Source organism: Mustela putorius, unplaced genomic scaffold (genome assembly GCF_011764305.1).
Source record: "Mustela putorius furo isolate JIRA1106 unplaced genomic scaffold, ASM1176430v1.1 tig00001059_pilon_pilon_pilon, whole genome shotgun sequence".
NCBI classification, from domain to species: domain Eukaryota; kingdom Metazoa; phylum Chordata; class Mammalia; order Carnivora; family Mustelidae; genus Mustela; species Mustela putorius.
In genome coordinates, this window is record NW_025421553.1 from 2,895,970 (window position 1) to 2,918,277 (window position 22,308).

The 22,308-nt window shown below is 44.7% G+C and overlaps 1 protein-coding gene and 1 pseudogene across 4 annotated transcripts in view; one reads left to right on the top strand and one right to left on the bottom strand.

The window, feature by feature from the left end:
* Positions 1 to 22,308, top strand: part of MCC (MCC regulator of WNT signaling pathway) — a 433,071-nt gene that overhangs the window by 298,894 nt on the left and 111,869 nt on the right. The gene's annotated exons all lie outside the window — the stretch shown is intronic.
* LOC123393878 lies at positions 1,878 to 2,055 on the bottom strand (annotated as a pseudogene).

Below are 22,308 nucleotides of genomic sequence, written 5' to 3' on the forward strand. Positions count from 1 at the left end.
AGAATAATAATTTATTAGCCTTCCCTTTCGAGGCACAAAAGCTATACTCGCCCATTTTAACAAGTCAAAATACCATGGAAGCATTGCATGCAAAAGCCAACTCTGTCTCTTTGCCTCCATGTATATCCATCTTCCTCCTTAACTAATGCATGTTAACAACTCACTGTTTATTCTTCAGTACCCATCTATGCTCATATATACAAATACGGAAAACATCTTTATGGAAAAAGATCAGACTGTCTGCATCCTTCTTTAACTCCTTTCAGACTTACCAATATATCATGGTTTTCTAACATCTCCAGTAGATCTCATTCTTCCTCAAAGCTGCAAAATATGGATATGCCAGTTTATTTATTCGCTCCCTTGTAGATGAGCAGTCTCTGTTTTGCTTGTTTAGTTCAATGTCATTATTACATTGCTATAGTATCTTTGTAAATAGATCCTAAAACTAGTAAATGAAGTCAAAAGAGATACTTCCTAGATATCCTAAATAATGCAAGTGATCCTTCACATCATTCCTTCCAGCGTCCACCAGCTGGTTGATTTTTCTTAGTTGAGTCCCTTCACCAAGGTATTGGGAAGAAAGAATGGGTCAGGAGCCCTGAGTCAGGTCATCTTTTGGACTCAGGTTGCTTCTCTCTCTACCCACCCATGTCCTGAGCCCTTATTCTTTAAATGTCTTTAATCTTTCTTAGCATTGGCTCCAAGGACTCCCCTCTCCCCCGACCAGGACTTTTTAAAAGCAGTTTGCTGACCACTCTACTCCTCCATGGCAATGATATAAAGGGGACCCCACTCTAGTAAAGTTTCTATAGTTTTCAAGCATAAATTCCTACTCTGTGGTTTTAGTCCATCTTCGTATATCCCAGTGTTACCCTCTTCTTTCTTTTGCCCTTTGTGTCACTATTGCAGTAATTTATGGAGGTTTCCATCTTTGGATTTATTATGCCATTGATCAGAGTTTGGCGCAGTGGCCTGAAAGTCCCTTGTACACCTTTGCTACAAGGGCATTCAGAGTTAGAGTGTTGTTTTAGCCATTTCGGGTTAGAGAGACTTTACCAAATAAGATACTCACGACAAAAAAAAAAAAAAAAAAATTCTGGGCCACTTGGATTTCATTCATTCATTAACTATATGTGTGCTTGCCCTGGAATAGCTGCTGGGAATAAAATACTCTTAGGGAAAAACAGGCATGTGTTTGTCCTCGAGGAATTTGTGTCTGGATTAAGGAGAGCCACTACATGTTTTTAGCAGGCTTGCACATGACTCACTGACTTTGGGGGTGGAGATGGGGAGAGTGAAAGTTTAATGTTTAATGTTCTCATCCAAGCCCTATGTGATTTAAAAAAAAAAAAAGAAAAATCTTCATGGTGATTTTATCCAAAGAATAAATAGCTAAAATATTTTTGAAAAACAAACGGGATGTTTTAATGTAACATTAAACATTAAAATACCGTCATTTAAAATAGCATAAAGAGGATTTTGTTGTATCATAGTGGCTGCAATAAGAACCGTAGGGGTTTAATTATTTAGTAGTACTAGGACAATTGTTAAGTAAAAACAAATTTGGATTGGTAATTTATGTAATAAAATTCCATATGGGATAAAGGTTTTTAAAATGACCATATTTTAAAAAATGAAGAAAATGTAGGTAACTCTGACTAGAGTAGAGAAGAAATTTTTGAATAAACGGGGAAAAAATCTGCGAAGAAGATTTATGGAGACAACTTAATAATATAAAACATAGATGCAAAAAATGCTATATAATTTTTTTTCAAGTTCATAATTTATTGTACAAATTGAGTATCACATGATGAGTTGACATTAGCTTCTCCAGGCATGGGAACTTAACAGATGGGGTACAGGTTAAAATCCATTTATGTTGCTTTCACAGCTGTTATTTTTTTAGACCTTAACTTGAAGTATGATCTGATACTTCAGTGCCTCCATATGTGGCCAGTACACACAATTCATTCTACCTGTGAGAGTATAAGAATTGAAATATTTTTTGATACCAGTCAAATGGGTTTGGGCATCAATTTCTGGACCTGCCATGATTTCAGTCTTACAGAAGGCACCAGTTCTGCCCAAAAATGCTATATAGGTTAAAAGGTGAACAGAACAGTCAACTAAGAAAGAATAACTTCAAATACATATGGTGAAAGATGAGTATCTATAATACCCTTCAAACTCTAAGAAGTCAACATCCTGCCAAAATGGGCAAAGAACATGAACAGGCAATTAGGAATGTAAAGCCATATGTCTAATAAACTTAGGGGGAAAAAAACCTAGCCTCAAATAATCAAGGAAACAGACAAAAATCATTTTGGAACCATATTGGCAGAAGGAATTTTTACATGGTCTATCTAGATTTGCTGGAAGTAAAGCAAAATAGATATACCTGGCAGAAGTATATACTGCAGTAGCTTTTCCTCAGCTTTTGTGAGGGAAGCAACTTCACATTCAGAGGCTTTGGACAAATAATTCTATTTACAGGAATATGTCTAATGTTCTTCACTGCAGCATTATACAACCAGGGAAATTGTTCACACATCCAGTAACCAGTTGTTGGTTAAATTATGATATATCCAGCACATAGGTAATGACATCAAGATAGAACAGATGTCCATGAGTGAAGTCTTCTTTCTTGTAGGTTTCCTCTGGGATCTGTCAATGTTTAGGAGGTGTAGAGAAAGAGCAGATTCTTACATTTGCCACCTCTGGTCCTTTTTATGCCAACAAGATTACTTAGGAAGCTTTGTACATGGAAAGTAAAGATTTCTGAGCTCTAAACCTACAGGAAGTATGTGACCACATATGGAATGAACGGAAGATGAAGGCTATTCTGTATCCACATGAATTGCTGAAGAAGCTATAATCACCTCCAAAACCTTACCTGGGCTATTAAATAATCTGAAAGAGATGATAGTGACACTTGAGATGTTTACCTGTGTTGTTTTGTGGTCATATAGGCAGAAACTGCACCATTGAGCTCTGAATCCTGTTTCATTTGTAAGTGGAATTTGGTCATCAGTATTAAGTCAGGCACCTGGATTGTTTGAACTGAATTATGTTCATTTGGTATGAACGCAATGGTACATGTCTCTGTTGTCTTCCACTCATTGACTGGAGAAAAGTATCCTGTGTGTTTTCATATAGAATCCTTTCCGTAAATAATAATTCTTTTCTTTCTAATGTTCCCACAGTGCCTGAAGTCCATCTGCCACATTTGAGTAGCTTTCCATTTTTATTTTCTCAGGCCAAATTTCAGCTGATGGTAGATCGATCATGGAGGTAGGGAAGGGAGGGCCTTCCTTAGGCGGGGCTTCCGACAACAGTGTCAGTTACCGCCAAGTTCCATGGCTCCTCAGTTGACAAACAGATCTCTCTGAAATGCTTTGTGCCTTGAAACCTCACAATTTCTGGAGAATTCCTTCCCGATGGCTGCTGCTTTTCTTGGAGACTGCCCAAAAACCACTATGAAATGATAGGGGATATAGAGCCACTGATTACATTTTCTGGGTAAAGGGGGTTTCTGCCTTCTGCTTGTCTGTGCATTTTTGCCCTTGTTAGCTAACTGTGAGACAGGACCCTAATACATTTGGGGGCAGGAATGCAAACTAATTGGTACTCAAGTGATGAAACCACTCTACTTTCTGTGCTTCCTTTAGTCTCCAGAGTTAAGAAAATGGCTTCCTGTCCGATAGGAGATTACCTTGGACCATGCCGTGGTTACAGCTTGCAGAATTTGTCTCGGGAGCTTCTTGGTGGATATATGAAGTTGTGATAGGATGTTTTGTGTGAAAGCAGATATCTGAGTGAACTTGCAGGAACTCACTTTCTGTGATTCATTGAGGTCATGGCCAAATGCCCAGACAGAGCAGAAATGCTCCGCAGGAGCACCTGACATGTTTGAAGCCACAGCTTTAGCGGCGGTCATTCCCAATACTTCAGTGAAGTGTCCATTCAGAATTCAGAGTTGCCAGTGTGGGGGTCAGACACCTTTACTTTGCTGTAGGAGACCTGACTTCAGGAGACTCCTATTAGCATAACCATATGGCACGTAATTTGGCAATATGTGGATCCTGACCCTCAAACTTCAAGTCTCGTCCTTAAGATCCCTTCTCCTTCATGCTCTTTGGTGGAACAGAACACCTCAGAGGTGCTCGCTTACACTGTAACCTCTGACTTCATTAGCAAAGAGGCTGTTGTCCACGTCACTTCTTTGCAGACTCTATGACAAAGGCAACGTAAAGTGTGTGAGAGATGAATTTTGAAGAACCAAGTAGGAGGAGTTAAATATAAAAGTCAGTAAATACTCCGCTTGAACTATATCCTGTAACATTTTTATGGTGCTTGTGACCTATAACCTTTATCTAAACATTTTCCTCTCTCCCCAGTATCTGTGGGATGTGGATATGGTGAATATTAGCTTCCACAGCACAGATAAGCAACAGGAGGGGTGGGGGGTAGATAGAAGTTGGGCCCTGAGGTACTTGAGTTATAGGCACACACAAAAAGCAGTGAGCTTCCCATCATTCATGTGGCTATGTTTCATCAAATTTTCAGCAATGTGGCTTCCTGCCCAAGAGGTGGGAAAATTGCACATTGCCCAATCCTACAAGAGAAGGATGTTTCTGTCCTAGGGTAGAAATAAAGTACGTTGACAGAAAGGAGGAGGGGAAAAAAATGAAAGAAATAACAGGACCAGGTACAGCCTGGGGCTCCACTTGTCCTTCTTTAAAAGAAGTAGTTGCTGGAAGGCAAGAAAGAAAAAAATTAATATGCATGCTACATTAATTATTTCCTGCCATGAAGACCAGCCTGTCCATGATCCTGCGCTTTCAAAAAAATTTTTTTTGTGTGCAATTTATTTAAAAAAATTCCTCATTTTAGTGGAGATGTGGGATAGATCCTTCTCATTCTATCGTGGTAGCTATAGCCAAGGTAGTATGCACTTGTCCTCCCCAGAACAAAGTGCATTATTTAACCAAAGTGAAGTTGGGCAATGTATAAATGCTGGGGAGGATCGCATGGTATCATTTATGCCTGTCTCCCAAGCAGTGTGCTTTGCTGACTAGTCCCCGAATTGCCTCTTGCTGCCTGAATAGCTACTATTAAAGAAATGAGGCATTTTGTTTTCCAGACAGCCCTCTGATTGTTCCCTACACTCACACAGGAGTGCCTGGCTGCAGAGCTTTCTATTTTTCTTCTAGGTCATCCCACAGCAGTTCAAAAGGTGATCTGTCATGGGGAGGAGGGCAAGTCAATGCATTTTAAGAAACCCGCCCTTGTGTCTCCCCGGGGCCAGAATGTGACCTGCACGGAATATCTGAACTTGAACATGAACCCCCTTGGCTCTGCGCCTGAGCCATTCGACCAGGTCTGAATGAGAGAATTCTTTTTTTTTTTTTTTTTAAAGATTTTATTTATTTATCAGAGAGAGGGGGAGAGAGCGAGCACAGGAAGACAGAATGGCAGGCAGAGGCAGAAGTAGGCTCCCTGCTGAGCAAGGAGCCCGATGTGGGACTCGATCCCAGGACGCTGGGATCATGACCTGAGCCGAAGGCAGCTACTTAACCAACTGAGCGTCCCGAGAGAATTCTTTTTTGAGAACAACCTCAAGCTGTTTCTTAGTCCACAACTCAATTCCACCCAATTACCTAAGTACCGTGTGCTTCTGGGAGGGGGTGGGGTCGGCCTTAGAGGAGATGAGGCGAGATGAAGGCTTCGACACATCTAGCTGCAGGAGTGATCCTGCAGGAAGTCTTTCAAATGGCACCTTTTTGGGGGGAAAAAAAATGGAGGTATAATTGATAGACAACCTTATTTATGTTAGCTTCAGGTGTAAAATATACAATATTTGTATATTGAAAAATGATCAGCACCATGTCTAATTTAACACCTGTGATCACACATGACTATGGAGTGTTTTTTTCTTGTTATGAGAACTTTTAGGCTCTCCTTTCTTAGCAACTTTTAAATATGCACTACAGCTTTGTTAAGGACAGTCACCATGCCGTGCGTCACGTCCCCGGGACTTCATTTATTTTATAACCGGACGTTTGTCCCTTTGGACTCCCTCCTCCCATTTCACCCATCTCCTGCCCCACTCTCTCCCCTCACTCTGGCACCCACCAGTCTGTTCTGTGCATTTGTGAGCTTGGTTGTGGTTCTTTTTTTTTTTTTTTTTCCTCCCCTCCCAATTTTTTTTTTTTTTTTTATAACCTATAATGCTAATTCTCATCATGATTCTTTCCTTATTTCCCTTGTTCCTTTCTCCTTCTGGATTTCCTGGCTTCCTTCAGAACTAATGGCTGCCTTCATGTATATAGCATGTTCATTTTAGTTTTCCTTCCCTTTGTCCTTTGGACTGAATTCTTTTCCCCTTTCCTTCTTCCCTTCTTGTCTACAGAACCACAAAAGTGATGCAAAATCAGTATCCTCCTTCTCCTTCAGGCATCTGGGATGGTGGGACAATTCCAGAATTTCCTTAGGGGGAGGACTCGGGATGCTCTGGGGCCGGGGACTGGGGAGGGGGAGGCACAAGGGGCCTCGCCTTGTCTCTTTTCTTGGCCAACTTCTATTAGCTGCTTACAGGAGAGCTGATGGGTATTCTGGGGGCTGAAGCCTGCCTAAGTTATTGTTACTAGTCTAACCCAAACTCCAGGAGTCTTTTATTTATTTATTTATTTATTTTTAAAAAATATTTTATTTATTTATTTGACAGAGATCACAAGTAGGCAGAGAGGCAGGCAGAGAGAGAGGAGGAAGCAGGCTCCCCGCGGAGCAGAGAGCCCGACGTGGGGCTCGATCCCAGGACCCTGGGATCATGACCCAAGCCGAAGGCAGAGGCTTTAACCACTGAGCCACCCAGGCGCCCCAAGGAGTCTTTGCTTTGTAGACTTAAAAGGATAAAATGCAGTACGTAGAATTAGCATTGCCAAGTCTTTGGTGCCTGTGTTGCTCTCACCTCTCTCGCTCTAGTCCTTTGTCCTCTTCCCTATTCCCCATCCACTAAGAGGGCTTCATAAAAAACCACAGACACAGAAGAGAAGCTTGGGTTGCTGTGGCCTGCACCCTATTCAAACTTGGAGATTTGGAATTCCAGAAACCGCAAGAGTTCTGTGCATATGGTATATTCTGGAATTTAAACTCACCGTAGGCGAGGTCTGCTTTATATTAGCATCTTTCCTAGCATAGCTTTATCCTTCTGTGTACTCTATTAAGGTATTTCTGGGGAAATCACTTAACGTATGGGGCATGGCTGATCTTTTTTTAAAAGTTTTTTTTTTTCCTTAAAACATACATGAATAACTGTTTTTGTCCCAAAAATGCAGTGGGAGAAAGAAATGCATGTTTTTTCAGAAGGTTTCAAAGAACAGATCATGTAAAGCACTGGTCTGAATGTATATGAAGATACTCTTACCATCTGGAATTTATTAGGAAAAAAAGAACACATATTCAGTGAAACTGTAACAGTCCATATTTCAAGTTATCAATTCCTTAAGGCTCCCAGCTCCCGTGTTGAAGTGAGCGTCTACTACACCCCGTATAAGCTCCAGATTGGCTTGCCGGGACTTGTCCGAGGCTTAATGCACACTGGGCATGTGAAATGACTAGAGGAAAGTCACCTTAACCTTGTTGCTCTACGAGCTGGAGAGTTCCAGCTCTGTGAGTCCACAGGAAATGATTTGAGATGTTCCCACTTTTTTTGTGTGAGCATGAATCTGTTGCTCAAAAGAATGTAAAATCTGGAATGAGGCAGGTTAACTTTGTAATTTTGAAAAAGAATGCCGAGACAGGAGGCAGTTTCTGAATAATTTTAGTTTCTTTTGAGATGTGAATTGAAAGGGCGAACTGATGCCATACGTTAGGCGTGTCTGCCCCAGGAGAAATCGCTTTAAAGCTAGAAAGGGAGGTTAGATCTCTTTCATTGTGATTGGCGGGGAGAGTTCTCTGTACCTTTTACACCCTGTTATTGTGGGAGAGGGGGAGCTCTTCCTTGATGTATCAATCGTTTTAAATACCCAGTTCCGGGGTGCCTGGGTGGCTCAGTCATGAAGCATCTGCCTTCCGCTCAGGTCATGATCCCGGGGTCCTGGGATCAAGCCCCGCATCGGGGTCCTTGCTTAATGTGGAGCCTGCTTCTCCCTCTGCCATTCCCCCTGCTTGTGTTCCTTGTTTCACTGTCAAATAAATAAAATCTTAAAAAAAAAAAAAAATGACTGCACTCTTTAAAAAAAATTAAATAAATATATACCCAGTTCCAATGCAGTCATTTTGTGGCTAGCTCTGGCCCTTGTGGGTGTGTCAGTGCCCTAGTTCTTAGGCCAAAGTGTAGCAGGCAACTGAAGCCCGCAGATTCCCCGCTCCTGTAGATGCACTTGCTATCGCTGTTTGGTTTTTGTGTTTTTGTTTTTGTTTTTGAAACCCAGCAAACCCCAGAAAGCGTACTTCGAGGGGCCTGTGCGTCCCTGGAAATCACCTCCGTGTTCCTTTGGCACATGAAGAGAAGTGTGCTCCATGATCACTCTGTGTGTTGACTCACTTTGTTTGGCCCCCAGCTCATCTGCTGGCTAAAATGAGAGAAGCGTCAGACTGGAATGAATTTCCAGAGGCTGTAGACTGATCCCCCCAGGCTGTGCTGCACCCCCACGAGCCCTGAGAGAGGAGGCTCGCCCCCTGTCTCGAAAGGGTTTCCCGGAGCGGAATTCCACAGCCACTGGGGCACCTGCCAAGAAGCTTCCATTCACGGGAGACCTTGGGAGCAAACCCGGGTCCCTGTGCCAAAACGTAAACTCCTCCTGTCGGGCTGTATATGCTGGGGACTGTCCGTGGGAGAACGCCTCCGAGGCCTGTCAGCTCGTGCCCATTTGCCTTCATCCTTCTTGCCTCAGAGCTAAATAAGCCCATTTCACATTGGTGATCGTTTCCGGGGAGCCCAGAACTAAGCTCAGAATTTTTTTTATAAAATGATGCCCGGGATCGAGATGGATGGGAAGATGATCTCGCAGGGTCTTTTGATGTGTCATCCTGTTGATCCGTCTCGGGACAGTGTTTGCATCTGAAGGACGATAACCCCAGCACAGTTTTAGAATTAGCATTCCAGAATTGGGGCTGCACAGAGCAAGGCATTCCAGCCTCTAAGGAAATTGCGTCTAAATATCAGGCAAAATCTTGCTCACCTTCTCCCCTCCCTTCCCGTGTTGAGTCCTACGCCCGGTGATGATGGGCAGCGTCCATTTCTTTAGCCGTGAAGCTCAGCTTTAATAGTTGGAGTAAATTCTGGATTTCGTAATGTTGAAACTGCAGTATTGCTAGTCGCTGCTAGATGTAGGCTTTCCTTGGACATTTTTGTCTAGGTTGAAAATGTTTCATTCTTTTTTTTTTTTTTTAAAGATTTTATTTATTTATTTGACAGAGAGAGATCACAAGTGGGCAGAGAGGCAGGCAGAGAGAGAGAGAGAGGAGGAAGCAGGCTCCCTGCTGAGCAGAGAGCCCGATGCGGGACTCAATCCCAGGACCCTGAGATCATGACCTGAGCCGAAGGCAGCGGTTTAACCCACTGAGCCACCCAGGCGCCCCAAAAATGTTTCATTCTTAAACAGCCTAGGAATCTTTAATACTTTTTCTGCTCAGTGCCTTTCTGCTCCCAAGAAACAAAAAAAGGGGACTTTAGGGAATTTTTGTCGGCATTCTAGTACCTGTCTACAAGGAGGTAGGAGGGCAAAGGGTATTGGGGAGGGGGTAGACCATGCAGGAAAGTCAGAAAGTCAGAGGTCAGGAATCCTCCTGTTTGGGTATGGCGTGTTTGACCTAATGATCAGGCAGGCTTCTTGGGTTTGGGAAAACCAGGCACTTTGTCCCCTGTACGCAAAGGAGGAATTCAGTTTGCAAGTGAACCTATGTGATGGGACGAAAGCAGTGCCCTATCCAAAACACGTGATGAAGGAACAGCTTACTTCTGGGAGGCCCTGTGGTAAAATAAAACCTCCCCACCTCCTAGGCAACCAGATAGTTGGTCTCTGTCCACATCATTCAGCTAAGTCCAGAAACATGCTTGGGTATGTTGTGAGCCGTGCCTTCTTCCCTGGAGGCTCCTTCCTTTTGAAAAAGTCAGAGACAACTCACAATGCCCAGAAGAACATTTCTTTCATCAGCCCTCTGGTATGGCCTCCTCTTTATCCTTTCTGCTGCTTGGCTCCCACGTGGTTAGAGAAGCCCCAGGACAGCAGAAGGGCAGAGATGAGCTGTGCTTCAGGAGAGCTCACGTTGCCCTGAGCTCCCCTGCCTGTGGCCGGCGGGGTCTGCCACCATCCCCGCTGTACTTTATTCGTTTCAGCGTGAGTCGGGGAACAGAGGGGCCAGGAAAGGGGAGTAAACCCATAGGAGAGAAAATCTTCCAGGTGTCGGTGGTGAAAAGTGTTCCTTGTAGGTTAGAGCAGGGGGGGAGGGGGAAAGGGAAACTTTGTTGATTCATGCTAAACTGTGATGGACCTGTTGGAATTCCCATTGTGTTGTGGTTTCTAGAGGCAAAGCAGGAGGGCAGGGTGCCTTTGAAGGACAAGGGCTCCTTACAGGAAAGGAACAGGAATGCTGTCAAGCTCGACTCAAACCACAGTGTTTGATTCTAGTCTGTGGCTCACTTACTTGCTTGTGTCCTAGCGTTCAGCTGCAATTCTGACATCTTTGTGATTTGGCAAGGGATTGTGCAACACTCACCGAGCCCCTGCCAGGCGAGCTCTGGCAGATGGGGTGGGGGGCACCCCTGCCTCGGGAGGTGAAGGGCTCACTTATATGCACGGGGGTCGTCTGGGTTCGTCTGGCCCTGCCCTTCACCTGCGCTGTGGTTCCTCCCTTCCAGCGCTGGGTGAGTACAGGGGAGCTCACCGAAACTCCCTTCTGGTGCCAGTGGCTTTTCCAGTTTGTGCAGCAGAGCTAGAAACCCTCTGGTGCTGGGCACCATCGAACTCTGCAATCTTGACTCCTCCGGTTCTTTCCCTTGGCCCGTGCTGGATCGTGGGATCTGAGGACATGCGACGCCAATACGCATAGCCGGTGACGTGCTATAATGGTAAACGGGATAGGTCAGCCTGGGAGTTTGGGGTTTCAAGTACTAGGAAAACTGTGCCCCTGATTGTTATCTGCATAATAATAGCTCCCATCTTGTCGGTGAGAATTCAGTGCAACCCATATAAGGCCATTGGCATGGTCTCTGGCTTATAGGAAGTGTGCTGGCCAGATTTCATCGGGAGTGCTGGGCTTGGTCTTAGGTAGTACTTATCAAAAGGAACATTGACATGCTGGAGAGAGCACTGAGGGATAGAGGATCGGTCTAGAGATTTGTTGATGGGGAGGGGTTGTTTACGATATAGTGAATTACCCAGAGAGGCAGAAGTATAGAAGAGAGTACTACAGTAAACATACTCTTTTGCATAAGCCCTTTTAAGTATATTTACACGTAGAAAAATGTCTCACAGATACTTGTGAGTGGTATAATCTCTAGGTGGTGGGGTTAAAGATAATATAAATTCTTTGATCCAAATTTTTAAGTTTTCTCAATTTATCCATGTAATAAATACCGTCTGGACCATCACAGGGCAGGCTCCGTTCCTCTTGTGCGTTGGCTGTATCCCCGGAATCTTGACTCATCTGCCTTCTGGGAATTCATAGTCTTATGGGGGAAATGGGTCAGCAAAAAACCTATATGTTACATTGTCCGGTAGTAACAAGTGTTACAAGAAATAAAGAGGAGTAAAAGGTGGGTGTGGGGTAAGGGAGAGGGAAAAATTGTTCCAGGGGGCTGTTGGGGACGGTGGGAAGCAATCTGAGTGACCTGAGAGAATGAAATCGTGATTGCCAGGTTAATTGTTATATACATTTCTTTATTTTATTGACAACATAGTATATTATTATGCATATCGTGCAATTCATTCAACTAATTTTTTTTTCTACCATCATGAACAGATCTTTGTGCACATCCCTGTCCACAGTGCCTTGTGTCTTCTTAACATTCAGATCTATTTTCATGAAAGTTAATTTTGGGGTCACTGTATATGTCCCGCTGGGTTCTTGATCATCTCTTACCTTGTGATACGAGGAGTCAGGGTGTCGGGGGTGGGCAGGGAACACAAACGAGGGTGGGCGCGAGGCTAGTCCAGTTGCTGGGCTGTTGAGGACTCGTGTGTTTACGTGCTCTCCTGCAGGGGCAGCCACGGCATGGGAGCCGTGGATTCTGTGGCACAAGCTCAGAGACTGAGGATACATTCCTGTGATTAATGTGCTCTAGGCCTCAGTGTGATGAGTCATTCTGACTGCTTAATCAGGGTTTGGGAAAACAGGAAGACACAATAGTTACCATCATTGTTTGCAAAGGCTCAATTTTATCTTCATGCTTTTTAGCCAGCTCAACACATGACATGATGATCACGATAATTAAGGTGATGAGGGTCATTGTGGCTCATGTTCTGCCAGGCGGCACTGTGGTCAAGTGATTTACCTGTAGTGTGTTCATTTAATCTTTACAGCTCTGTATGGTTGGATATGGTTCCCATTTTACAGGGTGAATAAACTGAGGTTTGGAACATTTTAACAGTTTACCCAAGGCTGAACCTGGTGTACTCAAGTCTGGGGTTTGGTTTGTTTTTGTTTTGTGTTAAGCCTATGCCTTTCATTATGAAACAATATTTTGGCCATTTTTTTCTCTCTCCCATTTTCTTCCTTTTCAAGGAACAAGGTAATCCTGGTTGGGGCTAGTATGGGCTGGGTTAGGTGATTTGGAAAGGAGAGGAGATTCAGACCTTTTCTCTTTCGCTGAATGCACTGTTTTCTGAACAATCAGCAGGACCCCTGATGGGAGAGAATATTGGAGCCCATTTGAAATGTGTGTCTCCGGCTCTTTCCTGTTGCTTAGGATTAGATGTACTAGGGAGTATAAAATGGTCCGTCAGTCAGTAGCCCGTGGTGAGGAAGGAGAAGTCCGTGCCTTCTGCTTGTGCCTTCACTGAAATGAGAACTTGTTTATGACATCAAACCCTTGAAAGGGATTATCTTTAAATGTAATTCATATTTTAAAATGATTTTAATAGTTGAGGAGGCATTTAAAAATGACCATCATGGGGCACCTGGATGGCTCAGTGGGTTAAGCCTCTGCCTTCCTTCACCTCAGATCATGATCCCAGGGTCCTAGGATGGAGCCCCGAGTCAGGCTCTCTGCTCAACGGGGAGCCGGCTTCCCCACACCACCCCCTCCCCCACCACCTGCCTCTCCACCTACCTGTGATCTCCATCTGTCAAATAAATAAAATCTTTAAAAATAAATAAATATGACCATCTTGAATATTTCAGTGGTCAGCATCTTAGCTGTCTCCTGTGCTCTAATGAATAAAGTCTGAAAGCACATGCCTTGCATCTGGGGTACTTACAAATTTCACATATGTGTATGTGTGTGTTAATACATGCATATGTGTATAAGTATCTGTGTATGTATCCACACAAACACTCCTAAATCTTCCGTTGTTTCCCCACGAAAAAGCACTCTTTCATCCAGTGGAAAGCAGTATCCTTCCAAAGCAATCCCAACTATTGCTGTAAACGTACCTTGTCCTCTGCTGATCTGCAGAGTTTACTGACTGTTTCACCATTAAAGGTACTTGGTTTCCCTAGAACAGGGAATTTGATACCTGCTAAATTGGATTAATATAAAAATTTATGAACAATGCAGGCCTTCTCAGGGAACTCTTTTCCTCCTGTTCATATAATTATCTGTGGGAGTCTCTGCCTCAGGGATCACATCAGTATTTAGCACACGCTGAAATATTCATGTCCTCTGATTAGCGGGATTTAATTGTTACACCTTCATCTCCTTCACGGTGTGTCATTAAGATGCAACACACCTTGAAATTTAAGTGGGTGCTACCAGTTTATTGCAGTGTCTTTATTTTGTCAGTGTTTTCTTTCCAAACATCCTTGTATATGCATGTAATTTTGGTTTCCCTTGAAAACAACACTACAAAAAGTAAGAATTGGTCTGCAAAAAATATTAAGCGACTTACTCTTACCGGCAACCATTGCACTATATTAATATAATAAATTAAAAAATAAAAGCTTTAAGATTTTTAAAAAATTTATCATTTGTTTCCCACCAAAGATCTCCTCATATTACTGAACCAGACTAGTAGTATGGAAGCACAGAAACAGAAACATCATTTCTCAAGTAGAACATGTCCAGTTGCTCAAGTGGTAGTGATATTTACAGACTGAGCAAGTGATGTTGGTAGAGCATGACCACATGTGCCATCTCACACGAATTTGACATGAACTTGATAGGGCGTGCCTACACCCGCCATGTTGTTGTGATTCCTTGTAGACCCGACATGGTTCTTCTCCAGTGTCTCCTCCTGGGTCTGTATCTGATTTTGTCACCAGTTTTCATCCAAATCCACTGGGGGATGGGGAGATTCTGCTTTTGTTTCTTGGCCAGGAATCGCTGGGTCCTGAAAGTCGTGAGAAGACTCAGTGAGGAACAGTCAACCACACACGCCATGATAGTGAGAAACAGGAGAGAGCTCAGTTTTTTGTTGTTGTTTTGAAGATCAGTTAAACTAAACTTTCTTCCCATGTTCAGTTTTTTAGCTTTTCCTCTACACCGCAGTATTTTCCTCTTTACCTTTTAGGGTGTGGAAATTGCTGAAGATTAATTTTTCTCTGATAACTTCCTGGGTCTGATATCAGCTGAGTTGTCTAATGTTTCTCAGTGTTGGAAGTTTTAAAGAATTAATGCCCTTTTCCCATGCTAATGTTGCAATTCTGCCCTACCTTTTAAAAAAAGAACCCTCTGTCAGAGACCTCATCTTCTCAACAGTTTCATGGGGATCTGGGAGGATCTCAGAAGGGTTTTGATAGTCCCTTGCAAAGCATGAGGCATGACGGGCTCTGGAATTAGACCGGGACTTTCATTCTGGCTCTGCCACTTCCTAGTTTGACAAGGTGCCGAACTTCGAAGACTCAATTTTGACCTCTTTAAACTGGGGTTAACAACGGTGCATACTTGATAGGGCTATGTGAAGAATGATGGAGAAAGTGCATGTTACATGCTTAACGTAGCAACTTGCACATAGTAAGTACCCACATGTTAGCTAATATTATTTCCAGTAAAAATTATGATATGACTTATTTTTACAGGACCTTACGTTCCTGAAGGGGGTGGGATTGAGGATCCTCTTCAAAGCTGGGATGGCCAGTCTTAGACACCTCCACTGTTTTTTTTTTTTTTTTTTTTTAAGATTTTATTTATTTATTTGACAGAAGAGATCACAAGTAGGCAGAGAGGCAGGCAGAGAGAGAGAAAGAGGGATGAAGCAGGCTCCCCGCTGAGCAGAAAGCCCCATGCAGGACTCCATCCCAGGACCTTGGGATCATGACCTGAGCCGAAGGCAGAGGCTTTAACCCACTGAGCCACCCAGGCGCCCCAGACCCCTCCACTTTTTGAGCGCCATCTCCCTGAGCACTTATTTGAGGCAGAGAAAGAGTGACTTAAGTGTGGTTGCCTCCATGGTCTGCACCCGGGCCCTGCTTTTGACTGGGTCCCATCTCCTGTGTCAAGCACCCTTGGATGGGGTCGGTTTTTCTTGTAAGAGTGCTGTTCTCACGCCAACACGTTGAAGAGGACTTAAATGCCATTTTCAACAACTGAATTTCAGCAGAGGTTTAAAAAGTAACCTGGGCCACTGATCTCTCAATGAAATTATCAGGTAAAATGAAAGACAAAAGGCTGATGCTTTCTGAGTTGATGTAGGGCAGCAAAAATTGATTTGCATGCAGTGAGCAATCTTGCAGATGATATTTAATGAGTTTTACGTTTCAAGGCCGTGAGCAACCTTTCTCAAAGTTACTACACAGCAGGCGCCCCTAGCTGGAGTTCTGGCAAGAAATAGGAATGTTTCAGCCCTGGAAGCCACTGAACAGGCCTAACTGTGTCCATTTGGAAGGGAACACGACCCTTTTGCCAGGGATTTTGTTCTTTGTGTATCTGAATTAGAGCATCCGGGATGTGGGGAGTCTTGGAGTGGAAGCTGAATGAGGCTGCTTTGTCGTGTGCAGATGTCTCCTGCTATTTCCAAGGCTGGGACTCGGATATGCACACTTTTTCACTACCCGGGAGCTCCTGGATTGCCATATGGGAGAGTAGGAAGCCTCAGGACGGGGAATGAGGAAATCTGGATTTGATGAGCCTTGTTTCTCTGGGTCTGTTTCATTTTTTTACAGTGAGGGAATTGGACTAGATAGTCTCAATTCCCCTCACCAGCAGGAAGATTATGTGTGATTCTGAGTGCTCTGTCAGTTTCTAGGAGAAAGATCTTTGCTGATCAATTTTATGTATCATGAAGCTTCCTCATATGGTGGGCTCTAGCAGCTCCTTTCTGGGACTAGTGGGCAAATAAAGTACGCAAAGCTCCAGACCTCAGGGTGGGGCCTGTGCAGGCGAATGTGCCGGGAATACACGCTTATAGGTTTAAACCAGAAGAATCTTAGCGACCATCTGGTACAAATCCTTCTCAGAAGGATGAAAGAGCACAGGAAGTTAAAGAGATTTCCCCCAGACTCAGAGCTGAGCTGACTACCAGCCCCAAGTGTTATCACTGCTGCCAGAGGGCTCCCCCTGCTCCTCCCATCCATGGAGATCCTGACCCTGCTTCTCCCCCATCCCTGTCCCTGCCAAAGCATGCATTTGATCTCTAACCTCACATCCACCTGCCCAGGTCTGTGCGCATGCGCACACATATGCATCCCACAAGCAAGAGAGAAGAGTGGTGAAGTCTGCATTAGCAGCTCTGCTATGTTTTATCAGTTTTCTGCCCCTGGTTGATTTCCTGCCCTGCTCTATGCCTGGGTTTCTTCATTTGCAGGAAGGAGGTAGTAATACCCGTCTCAGAGCATTGTGGTGAGGATTAAATGAGATACTGCATGAAATTAACTTAGCCCAAGCCCCAGTTCCCATTAAACATTCAGCAGATGGTAGCTATTAATATTATGCTTTCTACTGTTACTATCAAGTTGTCTGGAATTTTCAGAATATTCCTAGACGTTGGCATTGGGGTTTTGGCACCGCCTTTCTTCTGCAGGACTCTGCCGCTGATCCAGTCTGGTAATATAGAGAAAACAGTGCAGAATCCGTCAAGAAGGTGTGTGTTCAGGAAAGTCGTGCCTGTTTCTTGCTCTTCCATGAAGAAAACAGCTCACTCCCTGAAAGAAGTTGGCACTACCTGTTGTCATCTCTCAAACCTGAGCAGAAACTGGGTGTACCTTGTATTTGGATGGCATGCATCTCTGTTAGGACAGAATGGTAATTCCTCTCATCACACGGTGGGAAGGAAGTAGAGGTACTCTGGCAGCAAATGACTGCCAGAGCAAGTAAGAAAGAGAGTAAGCACGGTTCGCCCTGGACAAGCTTATCTGCCGCCAATGTGGGGAAGGCCAGCTCTGCCATCACACCATTTGTGCCCGCATGGTGCCTGTTTCTGGTTGGAGATTCTGGGAATGAATCCATTCCCCTGTCTTAAGTGTGACTGTGGAAGTCTTTGGCCCCTTTGAAGACAGTGCTATTCCAGAGCAGACTGAAGTTCCAGAGAGACGAGTTGGAATGGTGGGCTTAGAATTTGGCAGCCTAGGTTCAGGCCCTAGATGCCCTTCACAACCACCGTCTTGGGGTAAAGTACTTGCCCGTCTGCTGACGGGAAATCCTAGCTTCCTGTAGGCCACGGGGCTGGCGTGGAATGGTGGAGGTGCAATGGGCTGATGCAGGGGAGAGTGCGATGCCGACTGGACGGTGTGGGCACGTGTTCATTGTCATTGCCACTGGTAGCAAGATGGAGAAGCCCTTTATAGCCGGAAATACACCGTGGTGTCTGGGGCACTCATCTGAGTCACTGGGCTGCTGGCTTAAAAGGCATCTCAGGAAGTGTGAAGCCCTTTGTCTCGTGGCTCAGGTGTACTGGGAGAAACATCTATCCATGTAGCCCAGGAGAGGCCATCCCAAAGGCACTGCTGGCTTCTCAGCCAGGCCCCTGGCAGCTGGACCCCTTATCTGTCCCAGACTGAGTGAGCCTGTTCTGACAGACAGTTGAACAGTGAAATATTAGTGAGTAGTGTTTCATCCAAAAATAACAACCATTTTGACAGCCACCTTGCAGTCAAAATTCCAGGTGGTTTAGTTTCATTTGGACACACACTGTAAAATGAATGTGAGGCCAGTCTCCAAGCAGCCTGGGGACTTTGTGCCTCCGATCTCCAGAGTGATGAGGTAAGTGTGGATTTATGGCCTTCATGCACGAGACCCACATTTGTTTAGGAAGTGTCACTGTCCCATCCCAACCTTGCTTAGGCCTTGGGTGAAAATTGCACAGAGATGTAAGAGCCTTGGCAGTCAGCCCTTTAAGATAAACCTTAGGACGTCAGCAGAATCAGACGGACCAGCTCTGGTCTCCCACTTCCATGCTGATACCCACCAGGAAGGAAGCTGTTCTGAGACATGACTGGCTTGCTCACTCGCTTGAATGTCCCACTCACTAGCTCTGATGGGGCTTCTTCTAAGAAGGCTATTGACTTGAATCTCGTTGACTTAAGCCTTGACTGGGAAAGAGAACATGGGCTTTTGTTGAATGCTTCCCGGGTTCCAGACACCTAGCGAGTTATAGTATCTGCGTGGTCTCATTTATCTCTGTAGCAGCCTGTGACAAAGTGATTAAATTAGCCATCTAAAGACCAGTCTCCCGCAAGTGGCTTAAATGAGATTTGAAGCCAGGCATATATGATTCTTTACCAAGTAGGGTTGGATCAACTTCATTTACCAGAGTACCTCAACATAAGAGGCCTATACAGTGGAGGTCTGTTGCTGGCTATTCTGTTCCAGGAGTCTGACGCCAACAGTCCAAAGCTGGCAGGGTGACTCTACAAACTTGCTAGGGCTCGGGCAAGTTTTGACCCTTTAGAGTGTGGAGCTCACCTTTATGAAGGAGAGTGGCTGCTTGAGCTCCAGCCATCACATAATGTACCAAGCAGCAAGGATGGAGGAAGAGAAAAGGGGAATGACTTCTTTGGATGTTTTCCTAGAACTCCCATATAGTATTTCTACTTACATCTCATTGGCCAGAACTTGGTCTCCAGCTGCAGAGGGAGAGCTAGGAACTAGGATGGTTCAGCCGAGCAGTAGTGATATGACCGGCTAAAAACTAGGCTCTTGTCGCAGAGCACAAAGAGAAAAATGAGTTGGAGGGGCGCCTGGGTGGCTCAGTGGGTTAAATGTCTGCCTTTGACTCAGGTCATGATCCCAGGATCAAGACCTACAGGAGGCTCCCTGCTCAGTAAGGAGCCTGCTTCTCCCTCTGCCAGCTGCTCCCCTGCATGTGCTCTTTCTCTGTGTCAAATAAACAAATAAATAAAATCTTTAAAAAAAATAAATAGGATGCTGGCACAGACTCCAAGCATCATATATACTTTTTCTCTTTGGTTAGTGAAACATCTTCTTTTCATGGTTCTTTATGGGTCATATATCTGAGGTTCTGGCTCAAGTCAGAGACCATTTCCAAAACGAGGAAATAAGTAAAGAGATCTCAAAAATGGGTATACAGGGCGCCTGGGTGGCTCAGTGGTTAAAGCCTCTGCCTTCGGCTCAGGTCATGATCTCAGGGTCCTGGGATCAAGTCCCGCATCGGGAGTGGGGGGGGGGGTGCGTCTCTGCTTAGCAGGGAGCCTGCCTCCTCCTCCTGTCTCTCTCTGCCTGCCTCTCTGCCTACTTGTGATCTGTCCGCCCCCCCCAAAAAAAAAATCTTAAAAAAAATGGGTATACCTATAATTTTCCTGTTACAGATATTTAACCATATTAGTTGCTTTGGTAAGTTTCTCTTTTCAGATTTAAGTCCACTGTTACTCTTGTTAAAAATTTACCCCAAAGACCTCTGTCCTTCTTATCTTTTAATACTTGCCTTGACAGGGCACAGGGTGTGTCCTAATACTTGGAGTGTTGCGCTCACACTCCCCAGGCTTTGAATTCCCAGGGCTACCACAGGTCTGCCAGAATGAGGGGGAGCGAAACCCACAAAGAAGGGAGGTCAAGCTAGCTTTTGATTACTGGATTACTAATGGGGGAACTTCTCGTGAGAACTTAGCACACCTCTCATGATCAGTCATCAGGTAGGAAGGGGGTGCCGTCAGCCCCCATTCCTCAGCAACATGTCTTGTGACTCGCCTGCTTTGCCCACTCTACTTCTCAACTTCCGATGTTAGTTTCTGCTGAATGACTGTCAGCAACATACAGGAACATGTGTATATTCTACCCTCCCCTTTTCTTTGAGTTTTATCTTCTATCAGAAGAGCTAGTAGATAGAGAAAAAGGTGCAGCAAGGAAGGGAAAAGGCCCTGTATAGTTTTATGCCACAGCCCTATATGTGTAGAAAGTAGAGTCACAACTCTTTGTTTCTTAATACAAAGCCTCTTTAAACACACACACACACACACACACACACACACACACACATAAACAGAAAAGCTTAAAAAAAAAGTACTCAAAATGTCCCCCCAGAGATCTAAAACCATCCAGAGGCCACCACTAAAATGTTAGAATGCCCTCTCTCTGGCTTAGTTTTCTGTTACATTTTTATTTTTTCTGCAATCAGAGGGAAATAGTTTAAGTAAAAATTTCTCCCTGCATACAACATGAGAATTGCTGGCAGATACACCATCATACAGTAGGGGGAAGGGCCGTGGTGGACTTGGTGCTAGCGCTGAGCAACCCACGGGACCTTGAGTGAGCAGGTCAGTCTCTGGGTTTCAGGTCCTCGCCTGCTCACCTGCAAAGGTGGAATGAGCGATGTCCAGTGCCCAGGGCCCTTTCCCCACTCAAACAACTATGACTATGACCCACAAGAGAGTCTACGAAACTTAGGCGGACTCTTGTGGTTTCTTAATTTAGAGGTCGTGAAAAGGCTCCAGAATGTGTCATTGCCATAAACCCCTAAATCTTGACTCTTCTCTAGGACAAGGGTCCGTCACCTGCCTAGATTCTTCAGTGATTCGGGACTCTGGGAAGGTGAAGGACGACCGGTCTGTTCTCATTTTATGGACAGGCATCTTCCATCCAGGAGAGTGAAGACTTGCCCCAAATACACATCTTTGGGATCTTCCTGGCAATCTGGAAGGCCCAAAGGTGTTCTCTGTTCCAGGCTGGGTCCTCTCCCCAGTAGTGATGATCCATCCTGGACCCTCTCTGCCATGCGCTATGATGGAAATAACGACTCTGAGTGTCTCCCCTTCGGTTCAGTTTATGATGTTAGTGTGAAGTCTAGAGCTTCCTGCATCAGCTTTGCCTTCCTAATTCTCCCCCAAGTCCTTCCCCCACTGGAAGTCGGAGGGAAATGTAAGAGAGAGGAGGCGTGTCTGGGCTTAGCGTTGGGATCTTTGTTTCTCCTCCTGTATTTCTTTAGGAACATTTCAGCTTTATATGAATTTCATCCTTCTGGCCAGAGGAGAGGTGGTAAAGCCTCTCTCAAGACTTGACATCATGTCTAACAGACCACAATGTCTGACACTGAAGGAGACTCTTCAGAAGGACAGTTCAGAGGCAAGAGGGGGATACCCAGCTGTCTGAGGAAGGAGTGAATTTGTGACCCTCTCCACCCGACTGGAAGCAGAATGGCCTCAAAAGACTATCATGGGAGGGGCGCCTGGGTGGCTCAGTGGGTTAAGCCTCTGCCTCCGGCTCAGGTCATGATCCCAGTGTCTGGGGATCAAGCCCTGCATCGGGCTCTCTGCTCAGCAGGGAGCCTGCTTCCCCTTCTCTCTGTCTCTACCTGCCTCTCTGCCTGTTTGTGATCTCTGTCTGTCAAATAAATAAACAAAATCTTAAAAAAAAAAAAAAAAAGACTACAATGGGACCACCGTGGTATTTGTGCTGAGAATTCCTCGCACAAAACCTTGTATCTGAAACCCAGAGTGACCTTTTCTGAGCAGCCCTAGCCCTACATGAGAAGGCAAATACCGCCAGATTGCCTGACATTTCCTTTTTTAAATTTCAGGCATTCCTGATTTCAGATGAGCTATTGATCTGTTGGTTTGCAGCCCTGATGCAATGAAGCAAAGTCACGGTCGCTGCCATTATCGTCTAACATAAACAACTGCTTTGAAAGCCCAAACCCTGCCCTGGGTCTCCTTCTCCCTTCCTCCTACTCACACCCCAACAAGCCTCCCAGCTTACATGCAGTTGCAGAAAAGCATTTTCTAAACCTGCAATTAAAATCTTCAAAGTTGAAC